Genomic DNA, 20,068 nt, shown 5'->3' with positions numbered 1-20,068 from the left:
TGACTTTAAAATGTTCATTAGTTACTGTCATTATGGTCGTGAGTTGTTAATTATGTGTAGGGTAGGTTGGTGATAATCTGACAAGAGGAGCCAGAATATCACCTACCTACCCTAGTCAAGTCAAATTCAGGGCTAGCTTTGGGTGAGCAAAATAATTCGCCAAATTATCTTTAAATATGCAAAATCCACTGTTATTTTTCAACAAAATACCAATTATTACATGAAATGTTTTCAACAAATCAAAATCCACTGTTCTTTTTCAACAAAATACCAATTATTACATGAAATGTTTTCACCAAATCAAAATCCACTGTTCTTTTTCAACAAAATACCAATTATTACATGAAATGTTTTCGCCAAATCAAAATAAAATTCACCAATTGTTCCTGAAATTCACAACTGGCGAGTGGCAGAGCTAGCCCTGAAATTGATGATGTCAAAGGTGTAGGACATTGGTTATTTATATTTAATGGTGCATCTATATTGAGATTATATGTACAGGACACATTTTTTTAATTGTCTGTATGAACTGTATTATGGAGCTGTTTTAGAAATGATTGTTTAGAAAGAGAGGAGGGGCAGGCACATTTCCCCCCAATGCCCACCTTTTACGAAAGAAATACTTGTTTGACAACACCTCAGCACATTTTAAACTATGGCTGTTTGGTGTCAAGTGTATGGTTATTTTGACACAGTAGGCTAGGTTCCAATAACGAACTACTCTCGATATATTAAAATTAAAAAACTATACTTAGCTCCCCTTTACCTTTTGGCAGACCGTTAAAAAAAAGCACCCAAATTCCTTCATCGAAACTGTGTAACCTTTCAACCTTTCTATTCTATTTCAAAATTCCATAGCACCAAAACTACCCACCGCCTGCTACCTCTCCCACCCACCCCAAACACTTTCCTGTCCTGGACAGAGGAGCCAGCCAAGGCCGGCAATTGTGCCCAGGACAGGCATGCGCTACAACAGCTTGCTCTGAATGTGCACGTTAAACACTGACCTGACCTGATTTGTCATCTCTGTAGGAAAGTGCATATGAAAGATTCCTTGCTGCTAATGGAAAAAGAGTAGCAGGTTTCTCTAATACTTAAATTATCAAGTGTTTGACATCCAATAGCCAATGATTAAAGTGTTCTTTTAAGTTTCTAATTTTAATAATATATTACTGTTTATTGGCAGAAAAAGGTTGACAAACACTGTTCTATGGATATGAATCATGAATTAGGTAAGAGATTCCAGACTGACATTTCAGACATATTCAGTGTATTTAAGGTGGATTCACCAGTTAAACGTCACGTTCACTAAGACTGAACTTGATGATTCTGTTCTTCAAACCTTAATCATAATAATGTTTCATTTGCATTATTATCACACCAAAAAGGGTGTACTAGCTAAAAGTAAAACTTTCAATGTCTTTCCCATTTACATCACCCCCACCTGCACCCCCATCATAATCATTTCTAGAACAGCCGTTATTGGTAAAGCCATGTTTTGGTTTAATTTGTCCGTTTTTACCCGGTGATCTGAAAACAGACCTCGAAACAAATAATTGGTTCTTTATCACATGAGACATTTTTCTTTTGTGATTTTTTTTTTTTTTTAAACTTTTTGGAATGTTATTACTTTTGCAAGTCATTATAGTTCTTATGCAGTGTCATGCCCTTTGAATTTTTAGATAGTGGAATTTGTCATTTATTTTTATACCAGTAATATATGCAGAGTATGAAGGAAGAAGATATGACATTTATCAAATTCTTGATTTCTGTTTAAATCACCCACCTGTATAGAATGTATTTTAATATGTACATGTATATATAAATTCATCTAGGCCCTTGCTAATTGAATTGAATATTTAATGACACCCCAGTATGAAAAACATATTGGCTACTGAGTGTCAAACAAATATAAATGCTGATCATCATCAAAATTCGAAAATTATCAATTAAATTGTTGTGAAAGAGTCACATGTATGAAAACCACAATATTTTAACATGCCATAATATCTACAGTCCAGACTCAAGACTTAAGCATAGTCTCCAGGGCCTTGTTGTGATCGTAGCACTAAGATCATATTAAGTATTACCCACTTCAGGTGATCTTAGCTCTATGATTGCTTCATAAAACACGGCCCACTTTTTTAACTACATGCTGTTTGTATTAGTGAGACTTTATTAAGGCCTCGGAATCTAGACCCTAAGTTTTTGTAAGCCTTGGAATCTAGATCCTAAAGTTTTGTAAGCCTTGGAATCTAGATCCTAAAGTTTTGTAAGCCTCGGAATCTAGATCCTAAGGTTTTGTAAGCCTTGGAATCTAGATCCTAAGGTTTTGTAAGCCTCGGAATCTAGATCCTAAAGTTTTGTAAGCCTCGGAATCTAGATCCTAAAGTTTTGTAAGCCTTGGAATCTAGATCCTAAAGTTTTGTAAGCCTCGGAATCTAGATCCTAAAGTTTTGTAAGCCTTGGAATCTAGATCCTAAAGTTTTGTAAGCCTCGGAATCTAGATCCTAAAGTTTTGTAAGCCTCGGAATCTAGATCCTAAAGTTTTGTAAGCCTCGGAATCTAGACCCTAAAGTTTTGTAAGCCTCGGAATCTAGATCCTAAAGTTTTGTAAGCCTTGGAATCTAGATCCTAAAGTTTTGTAAGCCTTGGAATCTAGATCCTAAAATTTTGTAGGCACAGTGCCTGTTCATAGAAGCCACTTGCTTACTCAGGCTTTTTAGGCATGTTTAAAAAATACAAGGTTAGGGTACTTAAATGTTCTGCTACTTGTTGTTGGGTTGGCAGGGTGGGTGGAGGGGATGGGTGGTAAAATTATTTATAATTTCAATATCAGTCAAGGGAATATTTGTCACTGAGCCATGAATGCGAGAGATTACGGTTACATGCTAGACTAGTTTTGGCATCTAATGTTAAATGAATGTGATATGATAGAAGACGATGGTACCAGTCATCTTGTTCGTGAATTCTCGCACTCTTGAACATGCATCTGGATGCACGTCAAATTTACAAAAGAAAATCCACACTATAACATGTCCCTGAACATCCCTAGCAGTTTTCCCACTCATTACTTGCACATTACTTTTACACCATCTAAGTATATTAGGAAGAATATTGGTGAACAGGCACATGCTTATATTAATGGCAGTTTCTTTCATTTTTGCTATACAGAATTGCAGTTAATTAAAATATGTAATTACTGTGAACAGAAAGAGTGTATACGTAATCAGTCACATAGTCACTGCAGTGGTTCTGTTAATACAAAGATTATTTTGTAGAGTGATTCCCATATTACAAATATTGTTTTGTAAAAAATATTAATAATGTATGTTATATGATGAAGATGTGAAAATGTGAGCAAGAATCAGTAGTATTGTATATAACTGTTACCGTGCCTTGTGCAGAAATGTATATAATAACCAAAGATTTTATTTAATATGTATATTGTATAATGACAAATGGAAAAGTATGTTAACATTGTAAAAAAGCAAATACAAAGGTATCATAATTATAGAAATTGAAATAAAAGCAAAGCTGTTGTAATATGTGTGTACAAATGTTTGACAGATTTTATATGTGCTCAGAAAGATAACAATAAATATATCTTACTCTTTGGTTTCGTGAATTTGTTATAATTGTTATTATAATCTTGAAATTACAGAGTGCATATGTAGGAGGAGGGTTTTAAGGGGTCATAACCTCTCGGCTCCAGCAAATTTTCTTCTTTTTTTTCAATGTATTTTCTGGGGGAGCATGACTTAACATCCACTATAAACTTCACTTACCAGTCTAGACCCCTCACCCTCACCCCTGCTGAATTTCCTGCACATGCGTCTTCACTATAAGACAGTATTAGCAGAAATAAAGAGAGGAGTGGCCCAATGGTAGAGCACTTACCTGGGAATGGGAATGGGAACTCTATTTACGTGTCAATATCCAATAAAGGTTCAGGCATGCCTATCACGGATCCAGCCTCTGACAAAGCCAGTGGGTGGTTCCGGGGCAGGAAGGGCACCTACCTGTTTATCATCGGTCCTAGGATCTGGTTACATCCACAGAGGTGAGCAGCCACCAGATTTGTTTATCATCGGTCCTAGGATCTGGTTACATCCACAGAGGTGAGCAGCCACCAGATTTGTTTATCATCGGTCCTAGGATCTGGTTACATCCACAGAGGTGAGCAGCCACCAGATTTGTTTATCATCGGTCCTAGGATCTGGTTACATCCACAGAGGTGAGCAGCCACCAGATTTGTTTATCATCGGTCCTAGGATCTGGTTACATCCACAGAGGTGAGCAGCCACCAGATTTGTTTATCATCGGTCCTAGGATCTGGTTACATCCACAGAGGTGAGCAGCCACCAGATTTGTTTATCATCGGTCCTAGGATCTGGTTACATCCACAGAGGTGATCAGCCACCAGATTTGTTTATCATCGGTCCTAGGATCTGGTTACATCCACAGAGGTGAGCAGCCACCAGATTTGTTTATCATCGGTCCTAGGATCTGGTTACATCCACAGAGGTGAGCAGCCACCAGATTTGTTTATCATCGGTCCTAGGATCTGGTTACATCCACAGAGGTGATCAGCCACCAGATTTGTTTATCATCGGTCCTAGGATCTGGTTACATCCACAGAGGTGATCAGCCACCAGATTTTTTTTTAGAATTCTGGATTTTACTATGTTAGTGTCACAGGTCTGCAAACTGCCTGTTCATTTTAAAATCACTATGTGTTCAAGTTCGTTTCCATCTGCTACCAGGCTAACATCTCATCATCACTGTTTTTACAGTGACTCATGAGTGCATGCCTATAATTATAGCTGTATATATTCCATTAGGCTCTATTCTCTTCAAGTTTGGATTTTCTAAGCTAGTCTTTGGGGGATATCTTTCAGGGGAATGGCAGTCCTAAGGATGAAGTAGTTTGTTTTGTTTTGTTTTGTTTAATAACACCACTAGAGCACATTGATTAATTAATCATTGGATGTCAAACATTTGGTAGACTTGTAGTCATCAGAGGAAACCTGCTACATTTTTCCATGAGCAGCAAGGGATCTTTTATATGCACTTTCCCACAGGCATTTGACCAGTTGTGGTGCACTGGTTGGAACGAGAAAAAACCCCAGTCAGTTGAACGGATCCACTGAGGTGGTTCGATCGGGCAAGCGCTCAACTGACTCGGCTAAATTTTGATTATGGTATACAGTTTTGTCATTCAGATTCCATAAATTATATATTGAAGGCTGTAGTGTATGGTATCCTGCCTGTGCGTATATAAAAGACCCATTGCTGCTAGTTTGTAAATTAAAAAAAAGTAGTTTGGGTGTCTGTTTAATAATTAATTTTTGTCATATAGGCATTACGTTTCCAACAGCGTTGGCGATGGCATCAGCGTTTAGATCAATGTTAAAGTTTAGCATTTAACTCCATTTCTCACAAACTGTTAATGTCATGGGATATGAAGGCTATGTCATTGGAAGGAAGGAAGGAAATGTTTTATTTAACGATGCACTCAACACATTTTATTTACGGTTATATGGTTAAGGACCACACAGATATTGAGGGAGGAAACCCACTGTCGCCACTTCATGGGTTACTCTTTCCGATTAGCAGCAAGGGATCTTTTATATCCACCATTCCACAGACAGGGTAGTACATACCATGGCCTTTGATATACCAGTCGTGGTGCACTGGCTGGAATGAGAAATAGCCCACCGACAGGAATCGATCTCAGACCGACTGCATATCGAGTGAGCGCTGTGAGGGCTATGTCATTGGTTAAATAACATATTTTTCAGGGCCCTATTTTACAAAGCAATCTTAGTGCTTAGATCACTTCGTAAAACTGGATCCAGGACAATATAAAAGTATATATATATATATATATACATGTGTATATGTATGTTCATTGAATCAGGCCATATTTTATTGATTGTTGGGCAGGATCCAACATGTTCGAATGCTCACCTGAGACGCTTAGGTTATACATGTAGGATTGAACCTCAGCAGACCCATTGCGGTTTTTCCCATCCCAACCAGTGTCCCATGACCAGTATATATCAAAGTTAAAGTTTGTTTTGTTTAACGATACCACATGGAGCACATTGATTTATTAATTTAATCATTGGCTATTGGATATCAAACATGTGGGAAGTTTGATATATAGTCTTAGAGAGGAAACCTGCTGCCTTTTTCCATTAGTAGCAAGGGATCTTTTATTATGCACCAACCCACAGACAGGATAGCACATACCACAGTCTGATATACCAGTTGTGGTGTACTGGTGGGAAATAGCCCATTGATGGGAATAGATCCTAAACTGACTGTGTATCAAGCGAGCGCTTTACCACTGAGCTACGTCCCTCCCTTAGGTCCAGTGTGGGATAGTTTTGTATAAAAAGATTCCTTACTGCTCAATGAAAAATGTTGCAGGTTTCCTCTGAAGACCATCAAAAACACAAACTTCTATAGCTAATGATTAATTAATTGTAAGCAAAATTCTTAGAGATGTCATTAAACAACACAAACTTCACATCAGTTGCCAAACAACTTTAAATCTGGTATATGTCACAGACCTAATTCACTAAACTCTCACAGATATTGAGAGAGGAAACCTGCTGTCGCCACTTCTTGGGCTTCTTTTCGATTGGCAGAAAGGGATCTATTATATGCACCATCCCACAGACAGGATAGCACATCCCACAGACAGGATAGCACATACCACAGCCTTTCACGTACCAGTCATGGTGCACTGGCTGGAGCGAGAAATAGCCCAATGGGCCCACTGACATGGATTGATCTTAAACCCACCGTGCATCACATCTGGATGGGGTCTTGCTATCCACTGAACAAGACATTCAAGGACAACAAGCATAATCTCAGATAACTAAGTTTGTTTTATGTTTTACTTGGGGTGTGTGTGTGTGTGTGTGTGGTCTTCAATACCTTCTTTCTTTATGGGGTGGGGTTGGGTCTTTTTAGGGTTGTGTATAATATTAGGCATTACTTAACCTAAATAAGAAGGTGACTAAATATATATAGTCTTCTCCAGCCAGACAAAGTGGCACTTTTTGTTTGTTTGTTTTAACAAGCATACAAAGTAATATACTTATGCTCAACATAATGATACGTTTACAAGTACATTAACAATATACATGAGTGAACACTGTACTGGGCCCTAAAATAGCAGTAAACCCTTGGGCTACTGACGTCAGCACATTTGAGTCCGAAGTTTGCCGAATGTCCACGCACCTGTTCGGAAAAAACAAGGTAGCAGTGTTCGGAAGGTAGTTGATCAAGCGAAGCGACACGCCAACACAAATCTCGCGAGATTGAAATGGGTGCAAGAAGTTGGAAAATTTTACTTCCTCATTGAAATGTTGGCGACATTTTTGGCCCAAACGTTTTCCGAACTTGAAAATAATATTAGGTGAGTATATTTTTCGACATAGTGTGTCATTATCTCTATTCTCTGTAGTTTTTGGAGGTATTGTTTTAACGTGTGTGGTTTAAACCGGCGGGTTAAACCATAAGCCCGTGTGACACTGTCGAAGTGTCGCGTATGTACTGTGTAAAAGGCCTACGGCCATGTCATTGTCTAACGTCGGTCGTTTACTAAACCAAATGTCAAAACTTCTGATTATAATCTGTTGAAACAAGCAGTCATTTCTCACTGGAAGGTTTTGTACAAATGCAGTGTGTATTTACGTGAGTTTGAAACAGGTTAAAGCCAGAGGTAATTGTATCACCTGGGCGTGAATATCCTAATTATTAATTAAACGTCGATCAGTGTGTTACTAGGCCAAATCAAATTAAAATGTTGTTTTTGTTGCAGTTTTTACATTGCCACATTTATGGTGGAAAATAGTGATTTAGTTTTTTTCTAATTACATCATTTAATAAAAAGTCTCTCTCTCTCTCTCTCTCTCTCTCTCTCTCTCTCTCTCTCTCTCTCTCTCTCTCTCTCTCTCTCTCTCTCTGTCTACCTATCTCTGTATATATCTTTCTCAGTATTTTACAAATAAAAAAAATTGGATACTAGTTAAAATTACTGCACGATAAATATGATAAATTAACACATACAAGGCCATACTCTTATCTTCTTTCGGGGGAAAAAACAACAGTGACTTTATTCTGTCTTTGATGTCCTATTCAGAATGTTGAGTGTACACAGAAGAAGAATACACTGAAATTGAAACTAAATTTGCAATTTGAGTTCATGGTGTCTGACAGGGTTTGACAAATCCACTAGCTCTTGGTCCTGGCTATTAAATATTATCTGGGCTAGCGGAAATTATCAACTATTTCACATAGGGCACTAGTCAAAGCTTCTTTGAGGGCTAGTGATTTTCTCACTTGTACTTGTTTATATAACTTGAAGGATATGTGTCACAGTAAGTTCACTTAAGACTGATAAATGTAGATTGTAGGGAAAAGCTTCAAGATATGACCCACTCAAGTGCTTGATTTGCTGTGCATGCTTCATACTACTATATATAAAAAGAAATTAATTAAAATTATCCTAATAATGCCCTATAAAATAATTGACTTTGTGTTTCAGATGTAAGAAAATTGTCTTTCAATTCATATAATTCACAAGGTTAAAAAAAAACCTCCAAACTAATCTTTAAGAGCACTATTTGAAAATAGATAATTTTGCAAATCAGATGTCAGGAATTATATGGGTTATAATATTAACGACAGATGTAAAATAATCCTTAAAATAGTTTAAAAAATTGGGTAATTTTGCAATTTAGATGCCAGGAAAGCACATTTTAGGCTATTTTAATTTAAATGGATTTGATTAGCCAATACAATTTTGCAATTCTGTGCAGAGTGAATTAGAATAATTTAATAATTTAACTTGATTCTTTCAATTTCCCGAATAATTTGTGGCTAAATATAGTATGGCCTCCAGCTTTGTTTCTTTTGTCAGTTGACCACAAAGAATTCTGGTTAAACTTTAAAGGGACATTCCCGAGTTTGCAGCATTGTAAGATGTTTCCGGCTAATAAAATATTTCTACGATTAAACTTACATATTAAATATATTTTCTTGTTTAGAATATCAATGTCTGTATATTAAATGTGTTTCTGGTCGTCTTAATATTTGTAAGAAGCCCAAACTGGATTTTGTCTTCAAATAATTTCGTACGTATGAAAAAAATTACATTTTAGGAAATAAAATTAAATTTAACCTCGTATAAATATTAGAACGATCAGAAACACGTTTAATATGCAGCCACTAATATTTTATGCAGACAAATATATTTGATATGTAATTACACTTGTTAAAAAGTCTCTGTTAGTCGATAATATCTTAAAAATTGCAGCAAACTCAGGAATGTCCCTTTAAATTAATAAATATTTTTGGTCGGAACCACCATTATTGCAACTTTGAACAAATTTAGTTTGAAGATCAGCCTTATTTTCTAGCATTGTTCTACACATTACATATTAGTTCATCATTGATTTTCATCTTATAATACATTGTACTCAAGTTGTAGGAAAGCATTTATTCATTAGTCCAACATTGTTTTAATTTTTATAAAATATACATTGTACTCAGGTTTGTAGGAACACATTACTCATTAGTTCAACATTGTTTTTATCTTACAATACATTGTACTCAGGTGTGTAGGGACAGGTTACTTATTAGTTCAACATTGTTTTTATTTTATAATATATTGTACTCAGGTTTGTAGGAACAATAAGTGAAGGGGCAATGCAAAATTAGATTTGGATGAGCCAGTGCAAATTAAACAATAATTCTTGAAATATTCACAGGTCTGGATTAGATGCCAGTGTTATCAAATCTAGACAAATCTTATATACTGAAATATAGGGCAGGCCTCGGATCTGGTAAATTAGAGGGCAAGACCATTTGGCGAAGACTGATGGACATTTTGGGTTGGGATTAAGGCCAGAAGGCAGGGCAACAAGGTAGACTCCAACAAGTGTCTTAATATCTACAATACAACAGCATACATTCAAAATAATGAAGTGGGAATAGTGTTACATGTTGTTTTTGTAATAAAACAACTTATTGAAATTCAAGAGTCCCCTTCAAATATGATGACCAATTACTAACAAGTAAAATATGTCATGGCCAGTTTGGCTGTAAGACTGTGTTTAAATTTCTGGGCAATGAAGCATATCACTAGCAGTGGTTGCAAAATGAAGTACTAGTAGGCGTTGGAACGGACAGAGTAGGAGTTGGGGGTTTATCAAGAGCTACAGACACTCAGTAATGGGGGCACAGGGAAGTGGGGGGGGGGGGGGGGGCGGGCTCTATGGGCCGGAGTCTGTTACCACAGAAGTGTGCAATGTAGTCCACTTGTAATGCATATAGTTTTCCTAAAGAAATTAACCCATAGAAGCCGAGCTATACATTCAGACAAGAACCAAGAAAATATGAACTGGAATCTGAGCAACTGTGGCGAAAATAGACGACGGAAATGAGGGTAGTAAATGTCGCATGCAGCACGTGACGCCTTGTTTTGCAACCACTGACAAGGATATTGCAGCAATTTTCCACATGGTACATGTAGTTGTTAAATTTGCACCCTGTCAGTGAGATTGGACTAGCACTGATAAGTCACTGACACTAATATTGATAAGGCCATTAGACCGATAAGTTGAACAAAATAGAACACTATCGTGGGTAGTGTCTACCTAGCATAATGTTATGGAGCACTCCAATCATTTCAAATGAATGATAGAAGAAGTCAGTTATTTGCAGTCAATGTGATGTTAAGTGTATTTAACCATTGTCTTATACAGGGGGTATATACTCACCAAAATTAATTAAAAGGCCTAATGTGCATTTCAGCAGTTTTCATAAATGTACCAAAAAAACAAAACAAAAAAACATACAAGATTTTTTAAGGTATCTCAGATTAGAGTTTACTCAAACAAACTTTAGAAATCACCTGTGATCAAAACATGTTTAAATAATGTGACACTAGCAAAGAATTATCAAAATGTCTACTGGCCCAGTACAAAACTGGTTCTGCAAGTAAATGAAATTACTTTGTTGTACTTTGTAAGTGTGTTAATTTTTTGTTTAATTGGCAGAAAACTGTTACTATGCAATTTTGAAAGAGCCCATCTACACATGCATGCACGCACGCACACACACACACCATCCATGAATGTGACCCATGGTCCAGTCATTTAAAATTTAAATGTCAAGTCATAGTATACTGCCCCTTCTTTCCCCTCCCCCCATCTCCACTGAGTGGGATGTAGCTGAGTGACAAAGCACTTGTCTAAGGTGTGATGGATCGCATAATTGACTGCCTTTTCTGTAGCATGCCATAGATGGCCTGGGTATTCCACCCACAGAAACTCCTTCTTACAGGTACAGCTCTGCTCTGTTGATGTCTACATGTATGGTACATGGTCCTTTTATGTTAATCCTATAGGTCTGCTTTGTCCATGGACTAAAGTTAAATCTTATTCCTACAGGCTAGCTTCTTCCATTTTACACAGCCTTTAATGTTATTCCTGTAGGCCTTCTTGGTCCATCTGTACATGGCCTGTAGGCCTTCTTGGTCCATCTGTACATGACCTTTAATATTATTCCTATAGGCCTGTTTTGTCTATCTGTACATGGCCTTTAATATTATTCCTATAGGCCTGCTTTGTCCCTCTTTATATGACCTTTAATGCTATTCCTATAGGCCTGCTTTGTCCATCTGTACATGACCTTTAATTTTATTCCTGTAGGCCAGCTTTGTCCATCTGTACATGGCATTTAATAGTAGTCCTATAGGCCTGCTTTGTTCATCTGTACGTTACCTTTAATTTTATTCCTGTAGGCCAGCTTTGTCCATCTGTACATGACCGTTAATAATATTCCTATAGACCTGCTTTGTCCCTCTTTATATGACCTTTAATGCTATTCCTATAGGCCTGCTTTGTCCATCTGTACATGACCTTTAATTTTATTCCTGTGGGCCTGCTTTGTCCATCTGTACATGATCTTTAATTTTATTCCTGTAGGCCTGCTTTGTCCATCTTTATATGACCTTTAATGCTATTCCTATAAGCCTGCTTTGTCCATCTGTACATGACCTTTAATGTTATTCCTGTAGGCCTGCTTTGTCCATCTGTGCATGGCATTTAATATTATTCCTACAGGCCTGCTTTGTCCATCTGTGCATGGCATTTAATATTATTCCTACAGGCCTGCTTTGTCCATCTGTGCATGGCATTTAATATTATTCCTGTTGGCCTGCTTTGTCCATCTGTGCATGGCATTTCATATTATTCCTGTAGGCCTGCTTTGTCCATCTGTATGTTACCTTTAATATTATTCCTATAGGCCTGCTTTGTCCATCTGTACATGACATTTTATGTAATTCATACAAGCCTGCTTTGTCCATTCTGTACAGCCTTTAATGCTATTCCTATGACTGCTTTGTCCATTCTGTACAGCCTTTAATGCTATTCCTATGACTGCTTTGTCCATTCTGTACAGCCTTTAATGCTATTCCTATGACTGCTTTGTCCATTCTGTACAGCCTTTAATGCTATTCCTATGACTGCTTTGTCCATTCTGTACAGCCTTTAATGCTATTCCTATGACTGCTTTGTCCATTCTGTACAGCCTTTAATGCTATTCCTATGACTGCTTTGTCCATTCTGTACAGCCTTTAATGCTATTCCTATGACTGCTTTGTCCATTCTGTACAGCCTTTAATGCTATTCCTATGACTGCTTTGTCCATCTCAATATGACCTTAAATACCAGTGGTTACCATTGGTAACGCATCAAACATTTTTATACTCCTCGACTGAAAATAGCTCATCTGATTGTTCCAACAAATGCATCTGGCTGTGTGTAAACAAATATTTCCCCAGTGACAGAATGTGATCTGAGCTTCATCACTCTTTGTATTGACAAGACAAACAGTCGCGTAGTCGGCAGCAGGTTGCTTCTGTGGGCCCCGGATCTCGCCAGTGTTCAATATGACAGGTAATGCAAGCTGGTTGTCCGGACAGTACTGTCGTACTCGACTGTTTATTTTTCAATTTTTTTTGTTAATGTTCCCAAACAAATGTTGTTGAAGTTTGTCTCTATTTTTAATGGCAGAATTCATTGTCTACTTTAGTATATTTTATTTTAAAAATATATACATGATTAGTGTGTTACTAGTATACAAACAAAACATTGAAAGTTCTACTAACACTTTATAAAATATTAATTCTGAAATAGGACGGTACTATAGGATTGTCGATAATACGTTGTCAAGATCAAACCGGTTTTAACGAAAGACTTTAATACCGTATCCTCAACCGAACGTTCTTCGTACAGTGCAATATTTCTCTTTTAATTTTTTGAGACGAACCCTACAATTTGAAATCGGCAAACACACATGTTAACTGAAACTGACAACGGGTTGTCGTTTGTGCTTTGCCGAGCTATGGCGGCACAGACGACGAATCAAGCATATACTTTTGACGATCTCTGTTCATAGCGAACACACAAGTTTTTTAAAAGTACATTTGAGCTTGTATTTCATATTTGTACATGATGTTATAATATGGTAACCAGAGAATGTAACTTTAAGACATGGTAAGTAATTGGATTACCTCCGCTAACTAGTTTATAGACCCATTGGAATGCTGACCCATTACAACCAACAAAGGTAAATACATTAGACCCATTGGGTTAGCTTCCCACCTCCACTAACTGTAGCTAATTGACCTGTTGTATTGCCTTCCCATCTTCACTAACCATTGTGAATTGATCTGTTGGATTACCACCTTCATTAACCACAGTGAATTGACCTGTTGGATTCCCTTCCCACCTCTACTAATTATAGTGAATTGACCTGTTGGATTCCCTTCCCACCTCTACTAATTATAGTGAATTGACCTGTTCGATTCCCTTCCCACCTCTACTAATTATAGTGAATTGACCGACTGGATTCCCTTCCCACCTCTACTAATTATAGTGAATTGACCGACTGGATTCCCTTCCCACCTGTACTAATTATAGTGAATTGACCGATTGGATTCCCTTCCCACCTCTACTAATTGTAGTGAATTGATCTATTGGATTCCCTTCCCACCGCTACTAATTGTAGTGAATTGACCTATTGGATTCTCTTCCCACCTCTACTAATTATAGCGAATTAACCTATTGGATTCCCTTCACACCTCTACTAATTATAGTGAATTGACCTATTGGGTTCCCTTCCCACTTTCACCAACCATAATGTATAGATCAATTGGATTGCCTTCTCACCTAGGCTAATTATAGTGAATTGACCTTGTTGGATTGCTTTCCCACCTCTAGTAATTGACATGTTGGATAGCCTTTTCACCTCCAAACAATATAGATATGTATTTAAAAGACACTTTGCTATCTTTTCGTAAGAATGACTCATGTAGAAACAGAAGGTTTCCTCTCCATGCCAAGTATTGTCATGGTTTAAACAAGTATCATTAACAAATATTGCTTGTATTAGTCCCCTACCGGTCCAACCGGAGTGACTAAAGGTTTCATCTCTGTCCCACTGTCTGTCCATCTGTCCCACAATGCCTTGAGATATTAAGCTAACATTTTGTGTATAGCTTTATCATGTACTGTTACAGATCAAGTTTGACTTTCATTGCAATTTACCCATTTTTATACACCCATCTATGATGGGTCATATTATGGTATGGCATTGTCCATCTGTACGTCCGTCTGTTAAATTTTTCTTGTCCGGACAATATTTTGCATACAGATGCATACAGGACCATCAAACCTCAAATGTAGGAAAAACTTGGGATGGTGGTGTGTTGCATACTATTACTAGGTCACTGTGATCTACTTTTCACAGTCTATACTGCACATAACAATAAATCCCTGTCTGGACCATATCTTGCATGTAGATGCATACAGGACCATCAAACCTCACATGTAGGAACAACTTGGGATGGCAGTGTGTCGCGTACTATTACAAGGTCACTGTGACTGTACATAACAGTATATCCTTGTCCGGACCATACCTGTATCTTGCATACAGATGCATACAGGACCATCAAACCTCACATGTTGGAACAATTATGGATGGCGGTGTGTCCAAAACAAACTGTTCATCCATGATCATCCCATCATCATCAGGGTTCCAGCTGGAAAATTTTCATTAATAGCCAAAGTTGTAGCCAAATGTTTACTTTTATAGCCACGATATAAATTTTATAGCCAAAAGAGCGGATTGAAAATTTTAATATTTATATTAGTGTAATTTATTCTCAAATTCATGTGGTGTATTTGTCCTAATGAGCAATACATTTATTTGTACCTGAGATTTCAAATCGCGATCCCGTTTGTACTTGGTTGGTCGCGGCATTGTGTTGTAATCATTGGCGGTCCCGCAACGCTTAGCGTCACCACGTGATAACTGTGATTAAAGATCGCATTTGAATGAGCGTTTGATTTACTAGAACAATGTTTTAAAATGAAACCTAAACAATGATACAAAATGCAAATTATCTTGGTAGATAAAACATAAGAATATAATTCGGTGTGAAACTTAAATAAAAAATTGTGGACCCACATATCTGGCGTTTTAATAGGTTATACCGAGCTTACGCAAACTGAAATAAATATATTCATACAAATGAAGTACTCGATCGAACAGAGCCCTGTATGTAGATTTTATTCGTGAGGAATCGTTAACGATTTGATTGGTTCACGATTCACTGCATCCACATTTTATTTTATTAAGGGCAAGGGTTTCGCGTGTATATTTTCTTTGGAATGGCGGCGACATTAAATATATATATATATATATATTAGGAAAATAAGATAATCCGAATTTCGGGAAACATTGGTTGAAAAAAATAAATCGCCATTTTGTATCGCCTGATTGACCAGATTATAGCCAAATTTGTGATAATTCGCCAATTGGCGACAATGGCGAACGGCAGCTGGAACCCTGATCATGATCATCACATAATTAAGACTTGAATCATTGTTAACAGAGTTATGGGATTTGAACTTGAGACATACAGCAGAACAAAATTTAAGACTTTTTCTGTGCAATGCCTTGAGATACTGAGCTGAAAGTTTGTGTATAGCTTTATCATGTACTGTTACAGATCAAGTTTGACTTTCATGACAATTTACCCATTTTTAATAGAGTTGTGGCCCTTGAACTTAGGAGAAATGTTTGTTGGATCCGATAAGTTACATGTATTGTTTTAGCAGTACTCTCAGAATGCTGGTTTCCTGTTGTCCTGTTTATGGAACATTTTATATAAAGATATTTTGATTTTTAATCCAGATACCGACTCCAAACCCTGAGTGAGTGCTCCACAAGGCTCAATGGGTAGGTGTAAACCACTTGCACCGACCAGTGATCCATAACTGGTTCAACAAAGGCCATGGTTTGTGCTATCCTGCCTGTGGGAAGTGCAAATAAAAGATCCCTTGCTGCTAATCGGAAAGAGTAGCCCATGTAGTGGCGACAGCGGGTTTCCTCTCAAAATCTGTGTGGTCCTTAACCATATGTCTGATGCCATATAACTGTAAATAAAATGTGTTGAGTGCGTCGTTAAATAAAACATTTCCTTCTTTCTCTGATGACTATGAGTCAGAATTACCAAATGTTTGACATCCAATAGCTGATTATTAATAAATCAATGTGCTCTAGTGGTGTGTGTTTGGTAGTGTGTGTGTGTGGCATTAGCTCGCATCCTCCACATTTGGAGAAAAAATAGACCTTAGGCTTATCAATAATTTAGGTCTTCGTATGTGCCAGATGAATATATGTATTTGTGTGTACAATAGGGGCGGGACATAACCCAGTGGTAAATCGCTCACTTGATGTGCAGTCGATGGGCCCATTGGGCTATTTTTCATTCCAACCAGTCCACCATATATCAAAGGCCATGGTATGTACTATCCTGTCTATGAGATGATAAAAGATAAATTAAAAATATATATCACTTGCTACTAATGCGGGTTTCCTCACACTAGCACAGGGTATATAATTAACTGTTGAACAATGTGTTAAAATATTGTTATGCAGACATTCTGTTCCTTTGTTGTAAATTGTACATTAAGTGCTCCTGTTACGTGTACGTTACTGCAGGTGTTTGCCTGTTGCTATGAACTGTAACTGGAGTGTTCATTAATAACACTGTCTGACACACCTTGTGGCCATGTTTTTGTTTATAACTGATTGTTTTCTCTGCTAGTTATCTCTTTGACATTTTCTGCCTACTCAAATTGCCAAATTCCTGTGTCGGAATATTACATTGTAGTTTAAAATAATACTGTGGCTACAGTTCCAACCTGATGGGACTATAGGTTTCATCTCCATCCTTCTGTCTGTCCATCTGTCAGTCTTACAAATAGTTTTCCCCGGATGTTTCTTTTTTAGAATGCCTTGATATATTGAGCTGAAATATTTTGTATAGCTTTATCATGTACTGTTACAGATCAAGTTTGACTTTTGTGGTGATTTATCCATTTTGGACAGAGTTATAGCCCTTGAACTTCGGAGATATGAACAAAACATTCTGAACTTTGTTTTCAGAAAGCCTTGAGATATTAACCTGAAATTTTGTGTATAACTTTATCATGTACTGTTACATATCAAGTTTGACTTTCATGCCAATTTACCTATTTTGGATGGAGTTATTGCCCTTGAACTTAGGAGATATGAAATTTAGTTTTCCAGACTTTTCTTTCAGAAGGTGTTGACCTCAAATTTTGTGTATAGCTTTGTCATGCACTGTTACAGATCAAGTTTGACTTCTATGGTGATTTACCACTTTTCACAGAAGTATGGACCTTGAATTTAGGAGATATGAAAAATTGTTGGGTTCGGTATTAACAGAGTATGACAAATCTTTTGAAAAGTCACTAGTCACAGGGCTAGTGGGTTTGTGAAAACCACTAGCCCACCAAGATAAAGCACTAGCCCAAATTCCTGATCAGTTATAATTGGATTTTTTTAAAATATATAATTGTGGCAAAAAATGTCTATGTTATTTTGTCGTATGTTTGGTTGTTTATCAAGTGTGATCCATCGTCATTGCCCTCGCCCCGGGGAAAAATAATTGAGCAAACTCATGGTTGGTATCTAAACCCACTATCAAAATAATCAAATTGAAATGAGGGTACGACAGTGTGACACACAGTAATAGATGATAGTGGATTATACATTTAGGGCCTACTATTTATGTCACCAGGAACGGCGATACCAATTTGCTCAAATACAGGGCATTTTCCTGTGTCAGACCGATATCAAAAGAATAGAACAGTGACATCTAATCCATTGTTAATTGATAAACAAAAAAGGTATTTCTTGTATCAGCAGCCGTGAAGCACTATCCAAATATCTACACACATCGAGTCATTGCATGTGCGGTTACCATTAAAGTAAATGGTTTTCCTGATTGCCAATAACCACATGTAAGCAAAGTGTGAAATTAGAAAACAATAGGTAAATAAAACAAACACTGAAATTCAAAGCATGACTGGGGTTTACGTGATTGAGATTAACCTGTCATCGCGATTGGTGATTTCCGAGTTCTTAGTCCAAAACATATGTGCGAGATTAACTACCACGTGACATGAAAGGGAAAAGTAATCAATGCATGCTGTAACTGTAGCGATGTAGAGATAGCATGTTACTGCGGTTTGCAGAGCTAGTTCAAGTGGATTATTATTATATACTGATTGCATTGTTGATATTATTCGATGACAAACGTCACAATCAAATTTATTAAACAAAATTTCAGCCAAAAGAAAAAGGAAAAAACCACGATCGAGTGATAAGGGGAGGGGAAAAAACCACTAGCCCTTTGTGCTAGTGGTTTTGCATTTCTTACTAGTCCGAACTTGAAAACCACTAGCCACGGGCGTTGGACTAGCGGATTTGTCGAACTCTGTATTAATTGCTTTAAATAGCAGTACTCTCAGATTACTTTATTTAAGAATGTTTTATTTAAGTATATAATTATATGTGTATATATGTGTATGTGTATGTGTATGTGTATGTGTATGTGTATGTGTATGTGTATGTGTATGTGTATGTGTGTATACCCACACACAAAGCTTAGTGGTAAAGCACTCGCTTGATGTACAGTAGGTCTTGGATTAATCCACTTCAATGGGCCCATTGGGATATTTCTAGTTCCTGTTAGTGCTCCACAACTTCTGTAACAAAGGTCATGGTATGTACTATCCTGTCTGGAATAGTGCATATACAAAATACTTTTTTCAAAACAGTGTTGGTACCGGGTTTCCTCTCGTTAACTGTTTTGCCATAAAACTGAAAATAAAAATGTGTTGGGTACATCATTAAACTAATGTTTTAATTCTTTCGTTTCATTTCAGTACAGCAGTATATAAAGTTGGCTAATATTAAAATTATTATGGCTATGTGCTGAATTTGATGATAAATCAGTAGTTAAATTGAAGTTTCAATTAGCCAAACAAAATATACTAATGAAATACAAACAAGGGATCACACCAACAATGACATTTACAGTAAATAGTACCAGAAACCCAAACAAAATATACTAATGAAATACAAACAAGGGATCACACCAACAATGACATTTACAGTAAATAGTACCAGAAACCCAAACTCTTATCAAAAGTGTCAGGAAGTTAAGCCTATTACTTTCCTTTCCTTTAAACTTATTTCCATGCTTATATCCAATTAAGGTTCAAGCATACTATCCTGGGCACACACCAGCTATCTGAGTTGTCTGTCCAGGACAGTGGGTTAGCTGTTAGTGGTTAGTGAGAGAGAAGATGATGTAGTGGTCTTACACTTGCCCACGGTGTTGTTAAAACTCGCTCTGGGTGGAAGCCGGTACTGGGCTGCGATCCCTGTACCTACCAGCTTTATGTCCGATGGCTTAACCACGACACCACCAAGCCTGACATTCAGTATTGCATTACATATTTGTATTTTATTCAAACATTATACAGCTAATAGTGAATTAAATTTTCTCTTCAATACCCAGTGTTCCCTTATTTATTTTTTTCAGTATACAACAAAATGAAGGTTCCTTAAATAATTGTATTTATTTGATTTTTGA

The 20,068-nt window shown here is 37.0% G+C and overlaps 1 protein-coding gene across 1 annotated transcript in view; it reads left to right on the top strand.

Annotated features, from left to right (window-relative positions):
* The first annotated feature begins 7,321 nt into the window (after positions 1 to 7,321).
* LOC121375939 (tyrosine-protein kinase SRK2-like) overlaps positions 7,322 to 20,068 on the top strand; it is a 54,116-nt gene continuing 41,369 nt past the window's right edge. Inside the window, exon 1 of the mRNA XM_041503664.1 lies at positions 7,322 to 7,435. The gene's annotated coding sequence lies outside the window, so the exon portion shown is untranslated. The remainder of the gene's footprint in view (positions 7,436 to 20,068) is intronic.

Source organism: Gigantopelta aegis, chromosome 6 (genome assembly GCF_016097555.1).
Source record: "Gigantopelta aegis isolate Gae_Host chromosome 6, Gae_host_genome, whole genome shotgun sequence".
Classification (NCBI taxonomy): domain Eukaryota; kingdom Metazoa; phylum Mollusca; class Gastropoda; order Neomphalida; family Peltospiridae; genus Gigantopelta; species Gigantopelta aegis.
This window is presented reverse-complemented; position numbering and strand designations above follow the sequence as displayed.